The sequence below is a fragment of the Rhinolophus sinicus genome, chromosome 14 (assembly GCF_057876585.1).
Source record: "Rhinolophus sinicus isolate RSI-liver-muscle chromosome 14, RSI-T2T, whole genome shotgun sequence".
Classification (NCBI taxonomy): Eukaryota; Metazoa; Chordata; class Mammalia; order Chiroptera; family Rhinolophidae; genus Rhinolophus; species Rhinolophus sinicus.
The window spans coordinates 153,534,432-153,560,009 of NC_142514.1; the positions used below are offsets into that span (position 1 = coordinate 153,534,432).

At 43.4% G+C, this 25,578-nt stretch overlaps 1 long non-coding RNA gene across 2 annotated transcripts; it reads right to left on the minus strand.

Moving 5' to 3' along the window:
• Nucleotides 1-1,607: 1,607 nt before the first annotated feature.
• Nucleotides 1,608-22,854, minus strand: LOC148755871 (uncharacterized). 2 transcript variants are annotated; one of them, XR_016018771.1, is made up of 3 exons: nt 22,718-22,854; nt 9,522-11,404; nt 1,608-6,156 (listed from the first exon to the last, which is right to left on the minus strand). It is a non-coding gene; the product is annotated as an uncharacterized LOC148755871 (long non-coding RNA). The 2 variants fall into 2 exon arrangements; XR_016018770.1 differs by lacking the exon at nt 1,608-6,156 and having other exon boundaries at nt 7,765-11,404.
• Nucleotides 22,855-25,578: the final 2,724 nt, after the last annotated feature.

Sequence of the window (25,578 nt, forward strand, 5' to 3'; positions counted from 1 at the left end):
TGCATTTAGAAACACTGGAAGAATATGCAATAAATTAATAATTATGGTTATAATTATGGTCATTTTATACGTATAACCAACACATCTTGCAGGGACACTGTTTCCCACCCCTACACTTTTATCAGTCTGAGTCTGAGATAGCTTGACTTTAAATAGTCCCTTTTAGGTACTAGAAGAAACAACTTACCATGAGTCACCGCCCTAAAATACACCTTCCACCTACAGGCCCCGTGCCTGGGTTTCAATGGTGACAGTGGTATTCTTTAGGGTTAATCACGGCTCTCTTTAAGTGGTTCTCCTTTACAAAGTTCACGATGGACTCTTTCCCCTGCACTATTGCAATAATATATTACTGGTTAAAATCTGCCCTTACCACTTTGTGTCTGCCTTTGTTTGTTTGTTTGTTTGTTTGTTTTTTGACAGGGGAAGGTGTCCAGGATCAGCCTTTTCTCCCTCCCTCAGCTTTTTCCATAAGCATCTCAAGAATGTTTGAGTATTGAGGTCCATAGACCATATTTTCAGAAATTGTATTTCCCTATGGATACCTTTTTTTGGCAGCCCTTTTGAATGGGGTCTGTTTTCTCCTTTACTGCATTGCCTGCAGTCCACCCACCTTTTCGTTCCAGTGAGAACATTCCAGAGAAACTAAGGACCAACTCTAGGTGTTTCTTCAATCACCTCTGGGGATGGATGGATGTCATCAGCATCCAGTATCTCACCTGCTGCCCAGCTAGAATGACCCCTTTCCAAGTCTCTGACTTAGCTAGCTCTTCACCGTGTTACTCCATGTAGACACAACCCACGTTTGACCAAACCTCAAACACCCATAAGCCTACAAAAAAAGGAGTAGGGCACCAGGACACCTTCAAATAAACACAGGTGGGGTCTCCTCATCATACCTGTATATGGAGGTACTCTGGCTAGTGTCAGTTGGCTCTTGACACCTATTTCTACCCCCTTCTCTGCAGATGCTGGAAGACCGGGAACCACATTTCACAGATTCCCTTGACAGCAAGTTCTGCCAATGAAAGGTACTTGTGTGAAATTTGGAAGGTGGAAGTCATTCTTTTCTGTTCTCTAGTAGCAGACACTCAGGCTGCATGTTGAACTCCATATATTCCCCCACCAATCACCAGCTTGGTGATTGCAGTCGCCTCAGCAGTAGTTTCCTGAAGTTTCCTGACTTCTGAGGGGCAGCAGCAACTTAGAATCTACGGAAAGCAGCTGTGGCAAAGGAACCTGAAAGCTAGAGGTGCAATCCCCACACCTCAACTTTCAGCACCTTAGTCCCTCCGATGATAAGTACCAATTGCTTGTACAAAATCTTAAAATCTTTGTTTTGCTTTTGCTTGAAATATCTAGAGTGGTTTCTGTTTTCCTGTCTGTGGCAGTTTTAAAACATGTCCACAAACTCTTTGACTCTTTTTTCTTTAAAAGGAGGAGTCTGAATTCCCTCCCCTTGAATTCGAGCTGGATTTAGTAACTGACTTCTAACTATTCATGTTATGTAGTAGAAGTGATGTTACTGTATTTTGCTGTGTATAATGTGCACCCACGTTTTTGGCCCAAACTTTCAGGGGAAAAAAATCCTTCACTTTAATTTTTTAATTCAGATTTTTATTTGTTTACATTTAGGTATTTGTTTTTTGTATTATAAAGGAATTTTAGCATTTATTTTTTAAACATATTATGGTACAAGAAATTTTATGTAACAAATAATTACAAAATCCAACAACAGATACAAGGTACAAGAAATTTTATGTACTGGTAACAAATTTAGGATATTTACGCATCATAGAAGGCCAAGAACTCTTCGTCATTGCAAATTTGTTGTACGTTCAACAAAACTGATTATCGTATTCCAGGGTATTATTTTGCATACGGATATCGTTATTGAATTCTAGAGTTACACTTGTAACTCATAAGCATAAATAAAAGAATTAAAAACGTATATAGATACAGAATTCATACTACCCATGTGCTGTGCGGGAGACCCTGCTCGCTGCGCCATTTGTCGTGCGCGGCGGCCTGCGGGGTCTCTGCTCCCACTCCCCACACAAGAACGCAGGATATGGTGAGGCCAAAAAGGAACACCCACAGAGCCATAGGTAGGGGAGTCATACCACCATGGTCTCACTGGAGGCTGGGTTCACCGGATGTGCGACCTGCCGTCCGCCTTTCCGCCAGCCGACCGACGACTCTCCTCCACTCTCCTCGACTCTGTTTCTCAGCTCTCTTCTGCTCTCCTCGGCTCTCCTCGGCAATCCTCGGCAGTCCTCGGCAGTCCTTGGCTCTCCTCCGTAGCCGCAGCAGTTATACCAGCGGCCAATCGGCTAACCGGCCACAGCCGACGGCCAATCAGCCACAGCCGGCGGCCATCCACCACCCGAGCCAGCACCCCTCCACGTGAGGCCGAGAGCCTATAAACTACTTTCTGGGGCTCTGTCCCCACACCATTTTTCTCTCACAAATTTGGGCAAAAGAGTGCTCATTACACACGGCATAATACCGTATGTACTGTCTGAGGCTAGGTCGTAAAAAGGACAAGCTGTCTCTGTGTCTCTCTCTTAGATGGCTCCCTCTGGAGGAAACCAGCCATCATGTTGTAAAGACATTCAATCGAGTAGCATGTGGACAGTTCCATATGGAGAGGAACTGAGGCCGCCCTCCAACAAGCGGCACCAGCTGGACAACTGTGTCAAGTGAGCCACCTCGGAAGTGGGCCGTCCAGCCTCAGTCAAGACTTCAGGTGACCGCAGCCCTGGCCAGTATCTCGAGAACCTCACAAGAGACCCAGAGCCAGAAGTGCCCAAGCCACTCATAAATTCTTGACTCACAGAAATTTTGAGGAATGTTTGTTGTTTTAAGCCACTATTTTCGTGTGACCTGTTACATAGCACCAGATAATCAATACACTGTCTGATACGGGGATTGAGCCAGACAGACTCGAGACCCTCTGAGTAGGATATTAATGATGCCCTTGGAATGGCTGGGGACTTTGGCCCCGGGCTCCAAATCTTCCCCTCTCCACAGTACTTGGCATGCGAACGACCCATCAATTTTCCTGGGCACAAAATTCTTTGACACCACCCCCCCCCCCACCATCACATAAAGAGAACAGGAGCACCAAATGTGCAAATATAAAGGTTGTGTTGTTTTTCAGAGAAACTTACAAGCAGGACAGTGACGGAGTTTACTCAGTGCCCAAGCTTTCAGAGAAGGGGATCAGGCCGGACTTAGCTGGACCCTGTGTCCCATGGCTAGAGCTCCTGTAGAGAGGGAGCCTACCTGGAATGCACCACGTTTATCAGGATGGGATGGCGAGGCAGGGAACATCTATACCACTAACATGAAAACTGGTGAAGGAAATGATCTCCTTAGAAAGGGGGGGGCAAAGGGGGGTTCATTGTTAACACTGCTCGCTGGGACCTGCTGAGCTAGCTCTCTGCTGAGCTACTGAACAGGGAAAGGAGATGGGTCTCCAAGACTATCCGACTTGTTTCTCTTCACTTCCTAGATTCCCAACACTCCACTGATCCACATTTCCAGGTTGTGCTTTTTAAAAAAATTATTATTATTAGTTTCAGGTGTACAAAACAACATAACGATTTGACATGTACACCCCTCACAAAGTGATAACCTCCCAAGTCTACCACCCCTCTGACATCATCCATGGCTGTTACAATCCCATCCGCTATCCCAGGCTGTGCTCTAAACACAGTAAACATTTGTCGGCTCACTGAAGTCACCACACAGAGAAAAACATTTATTATTCACTCTCAGTAAGAAATGTGGGGAGGTAATTTGGGCAGGCACCAAGAGAATAGCATCAGCAAACTGATAAGCCAGATAAGGATCTGGTAGCCTATTAACTGTGTCTAGAGCCCTATCTAACCAGCAAAACATGCTGGGCTGGGGTGGCCAGATGGCTCAGTTGGTTAGAGCGCGAGCTCTGATAAACAGCATTGCCAGTTCATTTCCAGCATGGGATGGTGGACTGTGCCCCCTGCAACTAAAGATTGAAAACGGTGACTAGACTTGGAGCTGAGCTGCACCCTAGAGAGGGACTAGATCGAAGGACAATGACTTGGAGCTGATGGGCTCTGGAGAAACAACAGTGTTCCCCATATTCCCCAATAAAATGTGTTTAAAAAAAACACATGCTGGGCTGTATCCCAGCCCCACTGCTCCTCTGGGGACTCTGTGCTATTTATTGTTCCATGCACGGTTGGCACCATTCATCTAATATTATTAAACCACTAACATTTATCTGTGCTCATTTAGGTAGATTATCAAATCTTATTTGTTCAGAACTTCTTTTATTCACTCAGGTATTTAACTCGCACTGACTTACTAAATGTGATTTATTAATGAGATTCTTTGTAGAAGGAGTGGAGGAACCCGTGCATTTTCTGCAGCTTGCTCCTGCATTATCACTTGAAATCATGCAGCCATGGATCTGTGTTGGGCGAGGAAGGCAGTGGGTAGGTTTGGTGCTGGGCTGAGCTGGAGAGAGCTGAGCAGCACACGCGTAACCCTCAGTAGGATCAGGAGAGGCTAAGGCAGTACATATGAATGGACAAGTGGCCCCACAAATATGGTTTTTGAAGTAAAGGCCCAAAGAGGGCAGTTTTGGGCAATTACTGCTCTCACATATTCTCCTTTACCCTCGTTTATTCCTCCAGCACCTCCCTGCGAGCTATCCAAGGGTTGGGATTTTTAAGGTTAAAAATCCAAAAAGACCCAATATGAATTTTCCACTTTCTTGTAAGGGTTGAGAGCCCCCTACACCAAGACAGGACACACATTTGTGCGTGAGTTTAAGAGCTTGGAGACAAAGACAGGCCCCACCGTGAAAGGAGATTCAGTGATCCAAATATTCTGGCAGCCCCAAAGACCTGAGGGGAGAGGCCAGAAGTGGAGGGCCCTCAATGGGCAGTAGGTCAATGTTGTACATTACTGGTACTTGGTGAACCAGGGGAAGAGAGCTCCACAATAAATGGTTATTTGACTTAATAACCGACACCCTTTGGGGTTGACGGTTTCTCCAGTTCCCAGGGACTGAGACTGTCCTGGGGAAACGAGGGAGGGAAGCCCCTCTTCATCCTTCTTCGCTCACACTGCCTCTTGAGAAGTACTGGCTACCACAGGGATTCTAACTTCAGCCCTGCTTTTCTTGCCAACGGCCCTTGTTATTTGTATATAAATACTTAACTATTTACATTTTAATTCTTTACCACGTGGCCAGACTTGGTTATGAATTTATACATTTTATGACGAAAAAAATATTTGACCAGCAATGCTGAGAAGTCAATATTACAAAAAAAATTTGCAGGAGGCTTGAGGCAGGACAGGGTTCACACTGTGGTGTTATCATGAGCTGTCTCACTTTCCTCCCCTGGCTCGTCAGTAGTCTATTCTCTAACCGGGATTCTTCTCTACTATGACTTTTGCCGAGCTCCCTGGGGTAAGAAGACTAATGCCAAGGTTTTTACTGTTGAAAGGAACAATTAAACTATTCATTATTTCCTCATTGTAGATAAGAATTCTAAATTGTCACAAATTATTTATGCTTTATCCTTATTGAAAATCTCATCCTCGTCAGAAAAAATCTTTGCCACATAGTTTCTGTGCCATGTTTTTCTTCCGTGTGGCATTAAGAGGTCTAATACATATCCCTAAGCCAAAGCGGCCACCTTCTCCAGGAAAAGCTCTCTTAGAAAACAGACAGGGAAATATTAATTCTGCATTTCCCCTGCTTTCACTTGCCATAGTATTTTATCCTCCTCAAATTCACCTGACTCTCAAGTGCCGATGAGCATCTCTCACACAGCACAAACTGAAAAAAGCCCCTTGGAGGAAAGCACACACCGACAATTAGTCATTCATGCCACTTTCCATGTCTCTCACAACATACAGCTCTGGACACACTAGGACTAAATGGGTACCATGGCCCATAATCACAAAGAGCAAAATCACCACAGACCTGGGACCCTAAAAGTGATTCCATGCATGCTGGACTTCCAGAAGTTCTCTGGGTCTGTCCAAAATGGCCCCACGATGTCTCTGAGGAGACTTTTGTATGTGGCTTAGCATGGAGTATGGGCAGGATTTTCACCCCGCTCACCTCACCTTCTTGGTCGTTGGCCAAGTGTCCTAGGGCAGTGAAGAAAAACAAAACCAAACACCACTGCACTGGGCAGAAGCTCTTTACTCTCCCTAGAAGCATTTTACATCAGTGCCCTTTGTGCTCGGTCTCACCTGCATCATTTGCTTGGGGGTGGGGGAGAAGGTGCTTTTATTTTCCTAGCTGCTTTATCCTATGGGTTAAATCACAACAACTAAATACCTGAGCCCAACGAACCAAATTATCCAGCTCACTGACCCGCAAACTGCTGGCTGTCACTGATGAGTGAGACATGAAATTGAAATCAGTTTAAAGGTCATGACCAACACTAAGACACAAAATATCCTTTCTGAATATACACAGAATAGAAAAAAAAATCAGAGTGCATAATAAGTTTGTTTTAGAAACTACTTATGTCTATATGGTTTGCGTGTACTGAGTTGTGACATAAAATGTACCTCACAGCCCAGGCACAGTATAATCAACAGAGAAGACCCCAACTGGAAAGGAAACATTTTCTTTCTGACATTCACTAGCAGTGTGACCATTGGGGCAAGATCTTTTCTCCTTCTCCTTCTCCATTTCCTTATTATAGAAGGAAGAGACAAACTACTGTCTAAGGTCTCTCCCAGTTAAAGTTCTCTGAGGTTTGGATAAAAGCAATAGAGAGTGGGGTGTGAAAACCAGTAGGATGAGAAGGGCAGTTCTCCAGCTACTTGACAGAAAGGACCCATCTGTTCTCCTTTCCATCAGCCTTGAAGGAGACGAGCCCTGTGACCCGACGACCATGTGGCCTTCCCTACCCCTTCTGCAGAGCCTCTGAGAAGGCCTCTGGCCTGGCCTGATGCCTCCCACCAGCAGCAACAGGTACAACCCAAACCTTCCCTCTCCACCCTCTGTCCTTAAAGGGCTAGTGACAGCACATGCAGCTGTGCCAGCCCCATTCTAGTCAGCTTTGTCTAAGGAGCAAATTTTGCTGAATCCTGGCAAAGCATTAGGGTAAATAAGTATTCTTCCTGACTTTAGTGGTTTCCTCACTGTAAAATGAGGAGATCAAAAAAACAAGTTCTAAGTTCTCCTCTAGTTCTAAAATTCTACTGTAAAAATTGCCAGGCTATTATTTACCTTGAGCTTCCTTCTTTACCTTCCTCTGATGCTGTTCTATGAGAACAAATCTGTTTTGGAAGAAAACGTGATGGTGATCATCCATCACTATGACCACTACCTCTAAATCTTTATCATTCTTTTTTTATTTTAAGTCTTATCTACCCAGGGAGGTGATAACTTTTTTTTTTTAGGACAGGCATTCTATCTTGTTTTCTAGTTCTTTGACTCTTGCACAATACCTTAGGATCTTGCATGCAGCTGGCAATGCATTATATTGACTGTATTAGCTAACACTCAACAGATACCTCCTAATAATTCTTAGAAGTAGGAAAGAAAATAAAAGTATCTACCAGACACCTAAACGGCAGTGTTGTTTTTCAGTCAAGAATAACAGAAGGATGCCTGTTATTACTGCTCCTACTCATCATTGTAGAGGGTCCTAATCAATTTAATGAGAAAAATGAAGCACTGGAAAGGAAGAAACAAAACATATTTGCATATGAAACGATGGACAACCTAAAAAGCCCAAGTGAATCAACTAAACTTTTATTGGAAGTAATATGAGAATTGATGGCTAGATACAAAATCAAGAGATCAACATATAAACCTCAATAGATTTGCTACATACCACGAATAACTGACTGAAAAAAAATGGAAGAAAGAGCCCATTTATATCAATCAAAATGCATAAAGTACCTAGGAGTAAATGTAACCAAAAAAGTGTAAGACCTATATAATGAAAACATTAAAATTCTACTGAAGGACAGTAAGAAGAAATGAATACATAACATGAGATACCATATTCCTAGAATGTTGTAGAGATGTCAATTCTCCTCAAATTAACTGTCAAATTCAGTGCAATCTTATTGAAATCCCAAGATGGTTTTTTAACAAAAACTGGTCAGCTGACACTTCATAGAGAAAATATGCAAGAATAGCTATGAAATGTGTGAAAAAGATCAAAAAGCAGGAGGCTTGCCCTACCAGATATCAAAATATGTTATAAAGCAACTGGAATCACATAGTGTGATACTGGTACAGAAAAAGATAACTGGAACCATAGAATACAGTCCAGATAAAGACAGTATTTCAGATCAGTGAGGAAAGCGAGAGCCATTCAATAAAATATCTTAAAACTACTGGATCTTCATAGAGGGGGAAAAAGTTAGATCCCTCAACCATACTAAAAAACAAATAAAACCAATTCTAGATGGATTAAACAATATAAATAACAACAAATGCTATGAAAGTGCTAGAAGAAAATATCAAAAGACTATTTTCATACCACAAAGCGACAAAGGCCTGACTAACAAAACCCACACCCCATAAGCCATGAGGAGGGGATTGGCAGATGTGGAAACAGACTGTCAACACGCATCCTACTCTTCACAGCCCTTGCCACTTTCTCCATGATTGTTTTCTTCCTGTTGATTAATTAATACAAACTCTCATTAATATTAAATATGTTAATCCTTTCAATGGATTTCATTGAAATTCAATGTTTCAAATATTCCCCAGTGTTTTTGTCTTTACAGAGACACAACAGTAGTGTAAGCAGCACAGGCTTTGCAGTCAGGCCAAACTGGGTTCTGCTTTTGGTTTTGCCTCTGGGGCCTTAAGTTGATCTTCGTCTATGAAAGAGGGTGAGGGGACTGAATCAGGCAATATATGGACACCTCTTCATCCTATGCTTGGCATGAATGACGGTAAGTTTGCTGATGGTGTCACAGGCAAGAGGAAAAAATCGATCAAAGGCTTCTGCCTGTGGAATCAGGTTCAGAAAGCTCTCACTCACCACAAGATTACAAAAATTTGCTTCATTTTCTTCTAATACTTTTATGGGCTCTTCTTTTATTCAACATTTACGTAAATATGTTTGCTTAAAGTGAGAAATAGAGATCTGCTGTTATTTTCCCCTCAAATGCTTAGGCAGCTGTTCTATTACCATTTAATCATCTTCTTCCACTGATTAGCATATCGAAAGGTGACAGTTCAAAAGTCTTAGGAACACAGGATCACCTTTTTTAAAAAACAAAGAGATGCAAAGGATGAAAACTAACCATTCTTAAGCCTATTCTAAAGAATAGCCAACTACCCCTAAACTACCACTCTTTCAGGTGAGTACCTCATACCGTCTTAAGAATATACCACCTCTAAGGGGTTTTGTAATCCTAGCATCAGCATTTTCTTCTACAATTTATTTCTCTTTGTCTTAGAACCTATCACGTCCACCCTAGGAACAGTGGCACCACCTCTAAGTGAGCAAAGTGGGAGATCACTGTCTTACCCAAAGTCATGTGGCCAAGAAAAGAGACAGACTAGGCTTTCCTGCATTCTGTGCTTGGGTGCTTTCATGGCAGGTCCATGCTTCTGGAGCTGTCCGCACCTCACTTGCCTCCTGCCCTTGCTGTTCACCCTGGGCTTCTGTGCTCTCACTGATGTGGTTCTCATCTTTCCATTGATCCGTATTCCACTCTGGACACCTTCAGTTTGTGCTGTTCACTGAAAAGCTTCATCAAGAGGCCTGTTCTAGACATGAGCCTGGCACAGGGCAGCTGAACGAGGACCTGAGAGCAGTCCATTTTCAAAGTCCAGATAACATGAGAAATGAGCTTTCTCACATCATTGTTGGGGATGAGGGACCACAGGTGCTGGTTTAAGCTGCGTTTCAAATTGATCACCCAGGGATGAGAACAATGAGACAGTGAAGCCTGTGGACTTGGAAGGCAAGTGAGCGCCCATGCTGGGCTATTCCCCTTGGGTTTCATTTGTCTGGTTAACTGTTGGCCTAGAGTTGTCTGCAGTCACTTCAGAATCTGCCACGGAAACATTCTCACAGGCAGTGATTTCAGGGGTAGTTTCTTCTGGCACAGTACTGTTTTCTGTAGAAATATTTTCTTCAAAGAGTTTGTTCACTCCTGTTTCCTGCAGAAGTGTTTCCTATAGAAGGTACCAAATGAGAAAATGATTCTGGAAGAGGATTTTCCTGAGATGTCAGTTCTCCTGAAGATGAAAAAGCCTCTCATACAGGGCAATTTATGAGGCTCCTCACAGCAGAGAAAGGAGGTCTCTTTGCAAGCATCAGACTCTTGAATGACTTTTCTGAATTCTAGACTCATTTTGCCTTGGGTTTAATGTGGATCGCACAGGAGAGACTTCTATGAAAGAAAATTTTCTTTCTGGAATGTGAGCTTGGTGTAGAACCTTTCGTATTTCTAACTGTGGCATTTGCATCTTCTAAAATAAAAGTAGTGTAGCTTAAATCTTTTGATTTTTTTAACCTCAGATAGGGATTTTGGAGCAGTGGAGGCAGAAGGCCTGCCCATCAAGTATTGTCCCAGGGTAGAAGAACTGCTGCCTTATTTTGTTCCTTTATGAAGGAAGGCTTTGTATGGAAGGAGTTTTCCACTCATTTCCCTGGCCTGTGCACCATGTGCCACTGTTCCAGCTCCTTGGGGCGGCCCCCTGTCTTCTTCCTTTGACAGTGTTCTCCACAATGGGCTGCTCATTCTGTTTCCTCTGGATGCTCTGATCAGCCACCTCTTTGCAGTCAGTGCCTTTTCCAGATGCCCTTAGGGCCTTGAGGAGCCTCTTCACTCTCGGCAGCCTTTTCTCGACTCTCTGACTCTTTGCTAGGCTGTTGTCCTGTGGCTGCCCAGTTTCCAATTTCTTCTGAAAGATTTGGCGTTTAAATTTGGGACCTAATTGGTTGGAATGTATAAGCATGGCAGTATTTTCTTTCTTTTTAACCTTATCTATTTTTTCTTGAATTTCTACCTCTAAAAAATTTTCCGGAAAATAATTTCCTCAAGTTATTTTTGTAAGTTGAATTATTGGATTCAGGCTTAAGAGAAGGGTTCCTTGTGTTATTTGTCAAATGACTCAGGGGCATATCTTCATCTTGAATATTTGAAAGAAAGAATTTAATGAGATAATAATTATCATTCTATATCTTCTAAATTTCCTTCTGAGAAACGAGACAATGTGTAATTTAGTGTACTAATAACATCACTTTCATCACTAAAGTCTAGTGGGTCACGCAGGAAGTTGTGACTTCATCTTTGAGGAGCCTTCTGTGGCTTAATACTGAGCTCAGTGCTCACGTTCTTCTTCTGGGCTGTAGCACCTTCACAGATGATCCTTCTGCGTTCCCAATAGATACTTCTTCATCTGTCAAAAAAGAAGAGACCGCTTTTGATCATGAAAGACTGATGGGACAGCTTTGTGTCCATCCACAGCCATACAGCCCAGTCAAATAAATTAGGAATCAGCAAACATTTGAGTGCCATTTAGAGAGGAGAAAAATAAACCCAACCTTAAAGCCAGAATTGGCAACACAACAAAAGGAGAAAAAGATATCTTTTGTAAAAGTGACTGTCTACTCAGAACACTCCATAGAGTGAAATACAGCAACTGGACTCTGGATTCTTCCATTGGGCCCCAAGGGCCAGTGGCCCGCTACTCAAGCAAAGCCAAGGCTGGAAGACCCCACTCAATTAGACGCTCTGCAGATCTACTGACTCCTCACATTCATATACCCCAGCCTGCCCCGTCTCAAGTGCAGAGCGAGCACTTGAGGCCCCCTCTCTCCACCTCTTCGTGTGCTCGGGTTCTTGCTACCGTCACAGATACCATGACAACTCCCACTCCTAACAGTTCCTCATCGGACATGCCCTTCCCCACTTACCCACCCTTTCCTTTGCTTGGTCCCTACTCCCACATATCCCAGCCTCCATAACAGAAGGCTTTATACAGAAAAAAAAAGACTATGTCTCCCATTGCTCTTTGCTTAAATTTGGGCTGGCATCGAGGAGGTACGTTATGAGATTTGCCAGGTTATATGCCAATGTGGAATATTCAGTAAATCTGTGGATTCATACTTGAGGTCCTAAAATGCAAAAGGGAAGAATTAACTTTTGTTGGATGCCAACTTTTATTTCATTCCATTTCTTATATTTTCAGCATTACTTGGGGAACGATCCAAAGCGTGTGAGTGCGTGAAGGTTAGTGTACCAGTGCACCACTGTGGCAGGTTTTTAGGAATTGTTTTGCCATTTAAAAGAGACTAATGGCTGAGGGAAGCACCCACACCTCTGCTCCCTAGAGAACTCTGTGCTAAACTTAGTCCTTTCAGCTCTGTGCTACACATTTAAGCAGTTAGGAACGTTGCACATGAGCAGGAATCAAGTGAAATTCAAAAGTGGCATTTCAAGGACCCTTCCCATATGGGAGCTGCACCATCGGGATTCCGATGCCAATGCTACTTGGAGTGTTATTTGTTGGTGCCTTTATTGCCCGTGCCAAAGGTCAGTACTGAGAAAGTAGAGCCTGCCATCCATGGGTCAGGCAAGTCTCTTGGCCTCATTGTACCTCACTTTCCTCATGTGAAAATAAATGAAAAGATCATAACATGTTTTGCAGAGTTCATACCAGGCTTACGCCCAGCTAACCAACCACTGTATGATGTTTTCACACATAGTTTGTTTGTTTTTTTTACATGTATTCATCTCCTATTCACCGATTCTTCATCTTATAACTTGCGTAAAAACTGCATTCCAGGCCAGGCCTGAAACATTCCAAAGCTCAGTCCTGTGATTAAATTATACCCAAGATTTCTACCAAGAAAAAAAAAAAAGGCACAAGTAGAAGAAAAAAAGGATATTTTCTCAGAATATTTATCCTCTGGCTGTGATTCTAATTTATATATGATGAAACAACCCTTAATACTCCCTCCATCCACTAAAGAAATCTCACTGTGGAAGACAGTGCTTATGATATATACTTTCATGTTTATACATGTGCTGCATTAGATACAAAACAGTCAGTGATCAGTAAATACATGTATTGAGTGACCCATATTTCTGTAGAACAGGGTATGTTAACTTCAGCACTATTCACATTTGGGCTGGATAATTCTTTGTCATGGGGGCCGTCCTGGGTACGGTAGAATGTTGAGAAGCAGCTCTGGCCTCTGCCCGCTAGATGCCAATAGCACATCTACACTTCTAACAACCTCAAATGTCTTCAGGTATTGCTACATGTCAACTGGGTGCAAAATCACCCTGGTTGAGAAGGACTGTTGTGGAATGATTGATTCTGATCTGTGAGATAATTCTCACATAATCTTTACTAGAGACGAAAAGGATTTGCTACATAGTTTTGGTAGTTTTCTACTGATAAAATCTTAAGATTTCCAAGTGAATAAGAAGGAGTTTTACAATTCAGCTTTATAAAACCTCCGGATATAATGAAGTTACAACAAGCCCTCCAAGTGCAGGCTGAAGTCTGTCCCAGAGCACCGCTGTGAGAACATGGCCTCTTGGCTGGGTATCCTTGGCTTGGCCTTCAAAGCCCCAGATCTAGCTCTAATCTACTCTCCCTACTTGTACTCCACAGGGACTCAAAGTATTTTTCCTGTGTTTTGCCTCTCTCCTACTGTCCTGCTGCAAGCTTATTCTTCCCAAGGTGTCAGTCTGATGAGCCCCAATGGCCCCTCATTTCCCATTCAGATAGTATTGCTCTAGTAACATCTTCCCTCATCCAACTTGAGTCTTTCTTCCCTCTTCTGTGCTCCCAAACCAATTTGTACCTCTCATTGCCCATAACCATTTCTTCTATTACATACAGTTATTTTTGTACCTATTTCCTCTGAGCATAAACTCCTAGAAAGATGGACTAGGTCTTGCTCATCTGCATTGTCTGCCATGTTTAAAACTGACACACGGACATAATGCAAACTCAAATATTTATAAAATAAACAAATAGCTGGGGAGTGAGGAGGAGGAGGAAAATGACCATTGAAAAGAAATGTGGTTTTATTGTGTCATGGCTCCCTCTTCTGTGCCTCTGCAGTACTTGGTCTTCCATTTAGTGCTTGTGCATTATTGTTTCAGCCTAAATGTCTATTTTCCCTGTGAGATCATGAGTTGCTAGAAGGGTAGGAACCCTGTCTTACCCATCTTTGTGCCCATCATATACTAGGTACAGTGCTTGGCATATTCTTTTGTAGTTTTTTTATTGATTGGCATTTTACAAAATGAATGAGCATACTTACGCTAACGTGAGATACTGAGCTTACAGAGTATTTCACAGAAGTAATGAATGACCTAATCTATTGAGCAGTTACCTCATCTGTTTTTCTCCAAATTGTGTTCATACGGTTTGGAGCCCAGATGGCAGAGGTACCCAAAACAACAAACACAAAAGTGGTTGTCCGCCTAAGGTTTGGAAGGTTCGATAATTCAAAGGACTATCTTTCGTGTCATGTGGAACCCTTTATACCTTGTTCCCTTAAGCTTCTTCATTTGCAAGAAGAATCTATTGCCTAAGAGCATCTTTAATTTGTTTAATATGGATTAATGGCACACACAGCTCTGGGTGCCATGGATAAAGGATAAAAACTGAGCTGAGCTTTTATAGCATAGAACATAGTCTCTCCTTATCTCTAAATAAGTAGAAATACTACGCAAGCATTTCTCCTTGACAATGAGGCTGGAAAGTTTTTCATTTTGTAATTAGTGAAATTGGGGGCATTTCTCATGTACTTTTGTAGTGGAAACCTTTCTAAATATACCGCTAACCATCATTTTAAACATCTATTTTTAATATTGGTATAAAAATTCCCGCATTGATATCATTAACACCAATCTATTCTCTTGGTAACTTAATAATATTGTTTACGTAATTCATCTGCTCAGTTAAACCTTTAATCATTTGTCTCCATGCTTGAAAACTTTCAGTGGCTCTCCCTATCTCACAGTGAAACTTTCAAACCCCTATAGCTGACAGCCAACGTTTTCCATAATTATATCTTTCATTGCTTCCTAACCCAATTCTTTGCAGCCAGACTAGTCTATTAAATCCTGATCATTCCTGCAGCCATGGCTTTGCCAAGACTGTACTCACTATTTTTTCCTCTATTTAACAAATCACAGCCACTCTTTAAGTCCCAGCTGAAGTTCTAGTTAATCCATACAGCTTTCCTGACCTCCACACCTGAGTGACTACAGATCCTGGGGAAATACAGCACCTATGGTCTGTATCTCTTTTCATACTTCATTATACATCACCTCCATTTTTATGTATATTCCCTTGCTTCCCACCTATTGTTGTCATGTTCTAGAGAAAACGTCATACTTCTGATGCTCCCACAGTCCTTAGCCTTGGGTTTGGCAAAAAACTGGTGCTTTACATAAAAAGCCAGGTTGCAAACATGAGTTCTGGACATAACTGAGGGATGGAATAATAATAATAGCTGAAACATATACATGTCAAGCACTGATATAATTGCTTTGCATGTATTCACTCATGTAAACCTTACAACAATCCTAAGAAATTGTAACGATCATAATCCTTATTTTACAGATGAGAAAATTGATGACAAAGCAAATAAATGAAAGACCTGCTGGGCTGGCATTTTCTGGATTTGATCTGGAGCCTCCTTGGAACTGGCAAAGGTTCAACGTGCTTGGGGGGGCTGTGGAGGCCGAGTTAGGCCCTCAGACTGGTTTGCGGAAGTTCCACATTATTAAGGGGCACTGAAGGCTGAGCTGTAGCCTCGTGCTGAATTGGAGAAGCTCCCACGCTTGTAGTGGGTTCTGCTGTTATGCTAAGCTGCACATCTGCAGGTTTGATCATGACATTGGGCAAGTTGGAAAGCTGAGCACGAAGCTGAGCTGGACTTGAAACTGTCAATTCATGATGCCCTGGGACTTACACTAAGGGTTCCTCCTGGGCTGGAGAAGGTGCAGCTCCCAAAGGCTCTGCAGGCAGAGGTGGGGCCTCCTCCTATGCTATAGAAGATTCAACATCCTCAGCAGATCTGGGGTTATGGTAAGTTCCACACGCGTAGGTTTAAGAGTAACACTGGCAAGTTTGATTTATAAGCTTGAAAGTGTTCTGCAAGTCCAGCTACCGTCTCTTTACTCTCTGAAATTTTAAGGACTTAGGAGCTCGCGCTGGGACGTCTTGCTGGACTGAAGAAGGTTCGACCGCCTCAGGGCGCTCTGGAGGCTGAGTTGGGGTCTCCTGCTGAGTTGGAGACATTTCAACCTGGTCAATGATCTCGTGAGTTATGCTAACCACTAGACTCACAGGTTTAACAGTGACATTGGGCAGTTTTGACCGTTGAGCTTCATTCTGACTTCAGTTGGACCACAAACGGTTGCACTAATGGTGCTAAGGCCCCCTGAGCAGTTGAAATGGTTCCATTTCCTCAGAGTTCTATGTAGGCTGAACTGGGGCTCCCTGCTGAACTAAAGGAGGTTTGACCTCTTCAAGTATATCTGAAGGCTCAGGTGGGGATTTTTGCTGATCAAAGGCAGTTTCAATTCCCCAGAGACACTGGAGGTACTACTGGGGCTTCGTGGCAGTTAGCAGTATTTTCAGTTTTGAGGGGAGGTTCTGGTTGAGACGGAGCCTCCTGCTGAAGTGGAGGTGCTTCTGTATCTTTGGTGTGGCCTGGATGCTAAGCCTGGGCCTCTGCTGTGGTGAAAAATATTCAACTTTCTCAGGGGTCTGTGGACAGTGAGCAGTGGTGGGCGGCTCTTGCTGGGGTGGAGATTCAGTCTCCGCAGGGTGCTCTGGATGATGAGCTTGGGCTTCCTGCAGGGAGGAAATTTCAACCTCCTCAAGAGCTTCAGGAGGTTTATCTGGGCCCCCAGGAAATCCACAGGTGGCTTCTCCTCAGGATAGAAGATAGCCATACTGGCATCTAAATAATCATCCTGCAACTGTTCTAGACGTTGTGGAGTTTTTGCCAGTTGGCGAGGTGTTCCAACTACTTTGGCAAGCGGTGGAAGCTGAGCTAGATCTTGCTTCAGGTGTGGGGGTGAAACAATAAACTTTGCTGCCTTTGAATTCCCACTACCTGGAGGTGGAACAAGTATTTCCAAAGGTCGGTTGACCCTGATCTAGACCTACAGCCTGAATCCAACTGTTCAAGTGAAGGAGGCAGAGTCCAGGCCTAATTCAGATCCCACCTGAGCATTGGAAGCACCTCTGGTGCCTTTGATGCTGGGTTAGTTTGTCACTCGGCTCCTGAAGTGGAACAGCAAAAGTGATCTGGCCCTGGGGGACCCTCTCCAATTGATTCCTTCTCTGGGAAAGGAACCAGTCTCAGTCCACGCCTGAGGTGAAGCCAGCATCTGGGCTGCAGCAGAGGATCCCAGGTAATTAAAGCTCTGGGGTCTGCGCAGGATGTGAGTGCATTCGGTGATTCCAGTGAGAGATCAGACGAGTGCAAAGACCGTGGCTCACTTTGCCCGGGGTATCGGAAGTCAGCTGGACAGGGTCCAGGGACACCTCTGGAGGCTGAGCTGTCACTACCAGCAGCCACCAACAGTTGCCACGTAGAGTGGGGGAGCCCAGAGGCTTAGCCCTGCGGAGGCTCCTGAGCTCAGCCAGCTGCCCAGGCCAGCGCGGTGCGGAGCTGCCACTGAGAGGGAGCCGAGAGAGCGGAACCTTTTTGACAGCTTCCAACGGTTGCGCCGTTAACAACCGCGTGCCCCGCCCTCACCTCAGGTCCCACCCTTCATTCAAGCCTCCTTTATTAGGCTCAGGCTGAGAGGGGCCCCGCAAGAGCAGCCTTTTCCCCCAAATCACCAGGGTCCACGTGTTTCTATTCAGAAGAGACAACTACCTCCCACTGGGGCTCCCCTCCCCCCTCACAGCCAGGCGGGATTTAAGCTGCACGCCTGGATCCCCCCAACTCCAGCAGCCCAGGGGTAGGGGGACGGGGTAGTTAAAGGAGGTGTGGGGTTTGGGAGGTGGTGCAGAACTTCCCAAGGAAGCCCCAGGGCCTGGCATGCCAGGAAATTCAGAAGTTTCAGTCCAGTTCGGGCAATCTGAACTCCCTCCTGAAAGCTGAAAGCTGAGAGGCATTCTTCCTCCCCTTGGCCATACTCCTTCCAGGAAAAGTAGCTACAAAACGAACACCAGTTAGGGCGGTGGGAGGAGAACCCACTTTAGAGTTAGTTCTAAAATGTTGCCATTTCCACTAAAGTCTCAGTATCCATGTCTGATTTTTAATTCACCACTCTGTTAACTAGGGGCTACCACTGAATCAGTGATGTCTCCTAAATTTCTGAAGCAAGGGTTTCAGAAGGAACAATTAATTCTGGAAAGAGGATCTGAAACCAAGTGAATAGCCCTTTACATCGCATGAGAAAACCTCCACCATCGCACCTTGGCTCGACGCAGCCACTAATCTAGAAAAGTAACAATGCCGCTTCTCAGAGGTCTACCCTGTGTGCACACATGGAGAAGATACTTAGGATGTTAAAGCCAGCTTGTTAAACCATTTTCTTGAAATACTGTAACTAGCTCCCAACTTGCTTCCTTCACAGCCCTTTTTATAATGTTTTATTTTAGTCCTTGTTTATTGTCTCACACAACAACCTCTAGCATGTAAACACCAAGAGAGAAGGGGCTGCATCTTATTCCCAGTGCCTGGCACATACTAATGGCTTTTAAATGGGATTGATACCAAGATTGGCCTCATGTAGGGATGGATATGTTGTTATGCTCAGGTTTCTGAAATCTTTAACATCAATGCTGAATCCCTTCCTCTCACATTTCACGGGAAGCTAGACCTCTTAAGCTAGCCTTCAAACTTGGAGAAGTTTGAAGGTTCCTTGCCTGGTTTGATTTAAGTTGAATTAGAATAATTATTTTGTACAGAGAAAAACTTCCAATACTTTTTTAGAGCACAACCACCTTTTCTTTCTCTACATTTTTCCCTTCAAAACAAACTTTGCAACTTTAGAGAGCATTAAATAATCAGAAATATAGCCCCAAATTAAGTTTTCAATGACACGAAACACATTTTTTTACTCCCCCTTTTTAAAACATCCTCTATGTAGTAAATTAATAAGTTCTCATAGAAATTACTTTGGCAACTTAATCCCTAATTCAGGGCATCCATATAATTGATTTACAAAAAGGTTCTTCAGCAAAATCTTTCATACGAGGTATATATGAGATACAAAGAGCTAGGGGGAACATCTTAATTAAAAAGCATAATAGTTTTCGCCTCTTTCGGCTGGAGGGGTGGTTCACAGATGCAAGCCAGACGCATGTCACCGTAGTCGAACCACCTGAGGCCAGGCAGTGGCTGTTCCTCCGGATATGGACCATGGAGATCCGGGACTTGGGTGAGCAGGCCCAAGGTCTTGAGATGCTGCAGCATTTCCAGAGCCAGCGCAGGACAACCTGACAGCCGCCCCCAGCATGCAGCTCCACCCCGCGGCCCTGCCTTTGCCAGTCAGGATGGGCAGGACTGCCCATCCTAGGCTTTGTCAGGCTTCCCCTTACCAAGCGGTTCGTTCTCCATTAGATCTCACTGTCAGTAATAGAAGACCGATCTCCCCTGGGCAGTTGAGATGTGAGGAGAAGTTCTGGCTTAGCTCTTGTTAAGAAAGATGTAAGGGCGTTTACGTTTGCAAGTTTGAATTTGTAGCCTCATCCTGTCCTCAGGTCTTCTAAACCTGTGTCTGAGAGACGTGTCTCCTAAATGTAAAATGTTCTATGGGTAAAGATATCCAATAAAATAAGTGACCAAAAGGAAAAAAAGGCATACTAGTTTTCAAATGCTATAGCATGATCACACTTACGGTCATAATTATATTTTTCCCAAATTCCTGGGATCCTGTTTGAGGGGAGTTCTAAAAGTCCTGTGTCCACAACTGTAAGAGGCCTCTGGTGGCCCTCAGTCCTGCTCTCTAAATTTCAAATAAGGGGTCAGAGCCAAGGGCCAGAGCCTCAGGGAGAGCCCTAGAAATTCCCTGTACTCAAAAGCAGTTTCAGAGTTTTGTATTTTCTGACTATCCATGCCAGTCTTCCTAATCCTGCTGGCGGTTTGAATTATGGCCATACTGGCTGTGTAAACTGAGCTTTTAGCTCCACATACTTGAATTAAATCCTGTAGTTCTTTGGTTCTGGCATCTGTGATCTCTTCACAGGGTTTAGACACCACAGCTATTTTACCTCTTTCTGAAATAAAGTTAACATGAATCAATTCAGAATTTTTCTTGTTCTAAAACTTCCTGTACACAATGGTAGCATCCAATAATTAGACGTTCTTTTGATTTCTACAAGCAGAAAATAAGAGCATTTTCCTAGAAGTTCCCTCAGCTCACACTTGTTTTTATCATAATAACTATTGGTGAAAAAATATACCTGAAGTATCAACTCCGTTTGGGTCAAAAAACTTTATGACCTTCAAGATAGGAACCGAGGAACAATGAATGACATAGGAAGTAAAAACTGTGGAAACAAATATGTTCAGTCCTGATATGATTAAATAGTAAGGCATTAGGTGGGGGTCAAAGTGAGGTCAAACCTGGGACAGAGACAACTGGATGATAGTAGATAATTCACATTAAAAGCAAGGCAAACGTCTGCTCCCTGGGAACCAAAATTCTACCATCTACAACGAACAAAGCCAGAGAGAAAGAAGGAGGAGGAGGAGGAGTCATGCAGGGCGGCAGGCAGGGTCTCAACTCCCGCTCCCCACGAATGCAGGATATGGTGAGGCCAAAAAGGAACACCCACAAAGCCATAGATGGGGAGTCATACCACTATAGTCTCACTGGTGGCTGGGTTGGAGACACAGGAAGCAGGAGTCACACGATCCGCAACCTGGCATCCACTTCTCTGCCAACCAACCAACCCCTTGGTAACTGCAATCCACACTTGCCATCCACGATCCACTTTTCTGCCAAGCCATTTGCTGCTAGCATAGCCACGGCAGTTATATTAGTGGCCAATGGCTCACTGGTTACAGCTGACGGCCAGCTAGTCACAGCTGATGGACATCCAATCACAGTTGATGGCCATTTACTACCTGAGCCAGCACCTTTTCACGTGAGGCCGAGAGCCTGGAAACTGCACTCCTGGCTCTGTCCCCACAGGGGAAGCGGGAAGGAGGGAAGGATGCAGGAAGGGAGGGAAGGAGGGAAAGAGGGAGGGAGGGAGGAAGGGAGGGAAGGAGAGAGGTACCATGTAACCACTTCATTGGCAGAAACGGGCCCATTTACCTTACAGACAATACAACTTCCCTCAAGGCAAACTAGAGCGCAAGGCTTTCTGGTCTAAGGTGTACAAGGGATACCTCGGCATACTAGGGAGAGGTAAACAACCCAGCCATTTAGTTTGTTTCTTAAAGGTTGTTACTCAGAGTTGACAACTGATGGAGAGTCTACCTAATGACCAGGGAAGTCAACCTTCACTGGTAGGGCTGCCTAGAAGGCTAAGACCAACCCAGGGGCCAACTCTTACAAGCAAATAAGGTGTCTGACAACTTAGCGAGGTTTGTCAGTCTCTAAGCCTGCAGGGCTGTGAAGCAGGGGAGTGATTCTGTTCAGGGACTCTATGAATCAGAGAAAAGGGGGAGGGGAGGAAGGGAGAGGGAGAGGGAGGGGGAGGGGAAGGGGAGGGGGGAGAGGGAGAGGGGAGGGGGAGAGAGACAGACAGAAAGACAGAGACAGAGAGAGAGAGAGAGAGAGAGAGAGAGAGAGAGAACAGTAGTATTCATACCACTGTAAAACCGCAATGCAAGATAAAAGGAGAAAGGGTTGTAAAACAGGTGTGCACAGGTTCTGGGCAAAAGGCAGCTAGCCCTACCATAGAATAGGACAAAGGCTTTGCACTGGCTGTTCTCTCTGCCTGGAATGCTCTTCCCCTGTGCATTCAGATGATCAAGTCCTTCACTCCATTCAGCACTACTCAATGTCACCTCCTCCGAGAGGCTTTCCTGGACTCCCCTTCTAGAACAGCATCGCCTATCACTCCTCCTGCTTTATTCTTCTGCATAGCATTTATCACCACCAAGAAGTGCTTCATATATTTTTGCGTTTGTGTATTGCTTATATCTTCCCCAGAATGTGAACATTATGAGGGAAAAGGCTTTGTTTATATCCCCAGCACCTAAAATAGTTTCTGATACTTAGTATGTGCTCAGTTAATAATTATTGGATGAATATGGAATGTTGGGAAAGGTTTCTTGGAGAGGGCTGCCTTTTGAACTTGGCTTTCAAAGACAAAAGAGAGAAAGAAAGATGGCCACACGGGGCATAACCAGGAGAGGAGGAGAAATGAGAGTGGGGGGTGTGAGGAAATGGCACTCACAGATGGGTTGCAAATCATGTAACTGATAAGGGCCTAGTATCCAGAATATATATAGAATACTTACAATTCAATAATAAAAAGACAGGTAACCCAATTTAAAAATAGGAGAAGAATCTGAATAGACATTTCCCCCCAAAAGTTATACAAATGGCCAATAAACACATGAAAAAATGCTCAACATCATTAGTCGTAAGGGAAATGGAACTCAAAACCATAATGAGATACCATTTTTCATCCACTAGGATAGTTACAACAAGAACAACAGATAATAACACTTGTTGGTGAGGATGTGGAGAAATACACTCCTGGTGAGAGCATAAATGGTGAAGCTGCTTTGGAAAACAGTGAAAAACTCACCTAACCCTAACGGAGGCCCTGACAGACTTCTGACTGATGGCAACACACACACAAGCAGCTGCAGGCCAGAGAGGTGAGTTTCTCCAAAGGTTAAACACAGAGTTGCCATGTGATCCAGGAATTCCACTCTTAGGTATGTACCTAAGAGAATTAAAAACATACACACAAAAACTTGTACGTGAATATTCATAGCAGTATGATTCATAATTATTCATATTCCAAAAGCAGAAACACCCAAATGTCATCAACAGATGAATAGATAAATAAAATATGGTATATTAATACAATAGAGTATTATTCAGCAACAAAAAGGAATAAAGTACGGATTCATGCTACAACCTGGATAAACCTTCCAAGCATATGCTAAGTGAAAAGAGCCAGACACGAAAGGCAACATGTTGTATGATCCCATTTATATAAAATGTCCAGAATAAGTAAATCTACAGAGACAGAAAATAGATTAGTGGTCACTTAGGGCTGCAGTGAGGGTGGAGGAATGGGGAACGACTGCTAAAGTTTATGGGGGTTTTTTTGAGGCGATGAAAATGCTCTAAAATTGATTGTGTTGATGATTGTGCAACTCTGTAAATATTAAAACCCATTGAATTGTACCTTAAAAGGGTGGGTCATATAGTACGCGAATGTCTCAACAAGGCTGTTAGAAAAGAAACCTAGAGATGGAACTCCAGTTGCACCACCCTCTGACTGATAAACTTCATCACACAAACAGAACAAAACTAAGCATGAATCATTACCTGCAACGTCTCGCTTCCTCTAACTTCCTCAGTATGTTTTTCCTTCCCTTGCACATCCCGCCCGTGGACACATTTGTTGATGTAACAAAGAAACCCTGGCTGCAAACCCTAGGCTGGTGCTCAAGGTGGTCCTCTGTTTTGATACCTCTGAGTAATTTTCAAGATCTCATTTACTCCAAGAAACATTTATTTAGAACCCATGTTCTGCAAAGCACTTTGAAGAAAAGAAATATAGCTATTGCCCTTAATCGCTTTGCCCTGGTCCAGGAACTGGCCATGTCCTGCCCAGGCATTCTCCTCCCAGGATGGTGTATCATGCTCTTCGTGGACCACACTTTGGTGTGATGGGCTCCCCAGCAGTTGTCTGGAGAGCTGGAGGGAGTAGGTTGGGACTCAGGGAACCATCCGACTGATGTGAACAAAAGGCCAAGTAGAGTCCAAGCTGTGACGAGGCTGGGACTTTCTATGTGTCCTCACAAATAAGCTACTGCACTCAGAATGGGGCCATGTCTTGCCTGGTCCATCTCCCCCCAAAACAATTCCACCAGGAGTGAAGGCTTTTCTCTCATTGGCCTATAAACTGTAAGCCCCTGTCAGAGGACTGGGGAGTTTTATTATTATTTATCAGTGCTTAATACTTAAGGAAATAGTGTAGATTAATGGAAGAGTCTCAAACCAAACTACCTGGGCTCAAATCCTAGATTTGCCACTCACTCACCCTGTGCAAGTTAATCTCTGTCCCCAGTTTCCTCATCTGGAAAATGATCTACACCATGAACTTGTTGTGACCCACTAACAATAGAATGAGGTCAGTAAACGTTAGCAGTTATTATTTCCAAATATGCTTCTGGCCAATCTCCGTAATCCCTAGTTTATTTTTTAACCAAAACATAGTTAATATCTCACACTAAACATAGCAAGAGTTTTACCTTTCTTATTTCATAAGGAGATAAATGATAATAATATTCTTTAGAAATTTCCCTATGCATAAGATAAACAATATATGCTTTTGTCGCCTTGTCACTATAATACTAAACAGAATTTTTAAATGCTATCCTATATAATATGGGTGTTATCTTAAATGCCAGCATAATATTCCATTTCATGGCAATGGCACACATTATATAATGGATGCCCTCTCTTTTTACCCCTGGACTCTAGTCTATAACTTATAAAAAATTTTCTCGTGCAATTTTTAAATTGAGATACACTCAAATACTAAAATAATCACCCTTTTAAAGTGTGCAATTCGGTCTGTTTTTTTCCAGAACATTTTCATCATCCCCAAAAGAAACCTCATCTTCTTTAGCAGTCACTCCCCATTTCCTCTCCTTGAAAGCACTAATTTTCGTTCTGTCTCTTTGAATTTCCCAATTCTGGACATTTCATACAAATAAAATCATATAATATATGGCTTTTCTGTCTGGCTTTTCTTATTTGGCATAACGTTTTTAAGATTCATCCATGGTATATAGCATATATTAGTACTTTATTCCTTTTGTGGCTGTATATTAGTCCATTGTGCACACCACATTTTGTTTAAACACCCATTAATTGATAAATATTTGCATTCCTTCCACTTTTTGTCTTTATTGAATAAAGCTGTAATGAACATTGGTATACAAATTTTTATGGTAATATGTTTTCATTTCTTTTGGATATATACTGATAGGCAGAATTGCAGGGTCATATGGTCACTTTATATTTAACATTTGAGGAACTGCCACCTTTTCCCAAAGTGGCTGCACATTTCACATTCCCAGCAGCAGGGTATGAGGGTTCCAGGTTCCCTGCATTCTCACCAACACTTGTTATTGCCTTTGATTATCTCCTTCCCAGTTGATGTAAATTATCTCATTGTGGTTTTGGTTTGCATGAGCCAATTCTTTGTAAGAAATTGAATCTACATCTATGTCTATTGTCGTGCGGGAGACCCTGCTCACTGAGCCATTAGTCATACGACGCAGCCTATGGGATCTCTGCTCCCGCTCCCCACACAAGAACGCAGGATATGGTGAGGCCAAAAAGGAACACCCACGGAGCCGTAGGTAGGGGAGTCATACCACTATGGTCTCAGTGGAGGCTGGGTTCACTAGACATGCGACC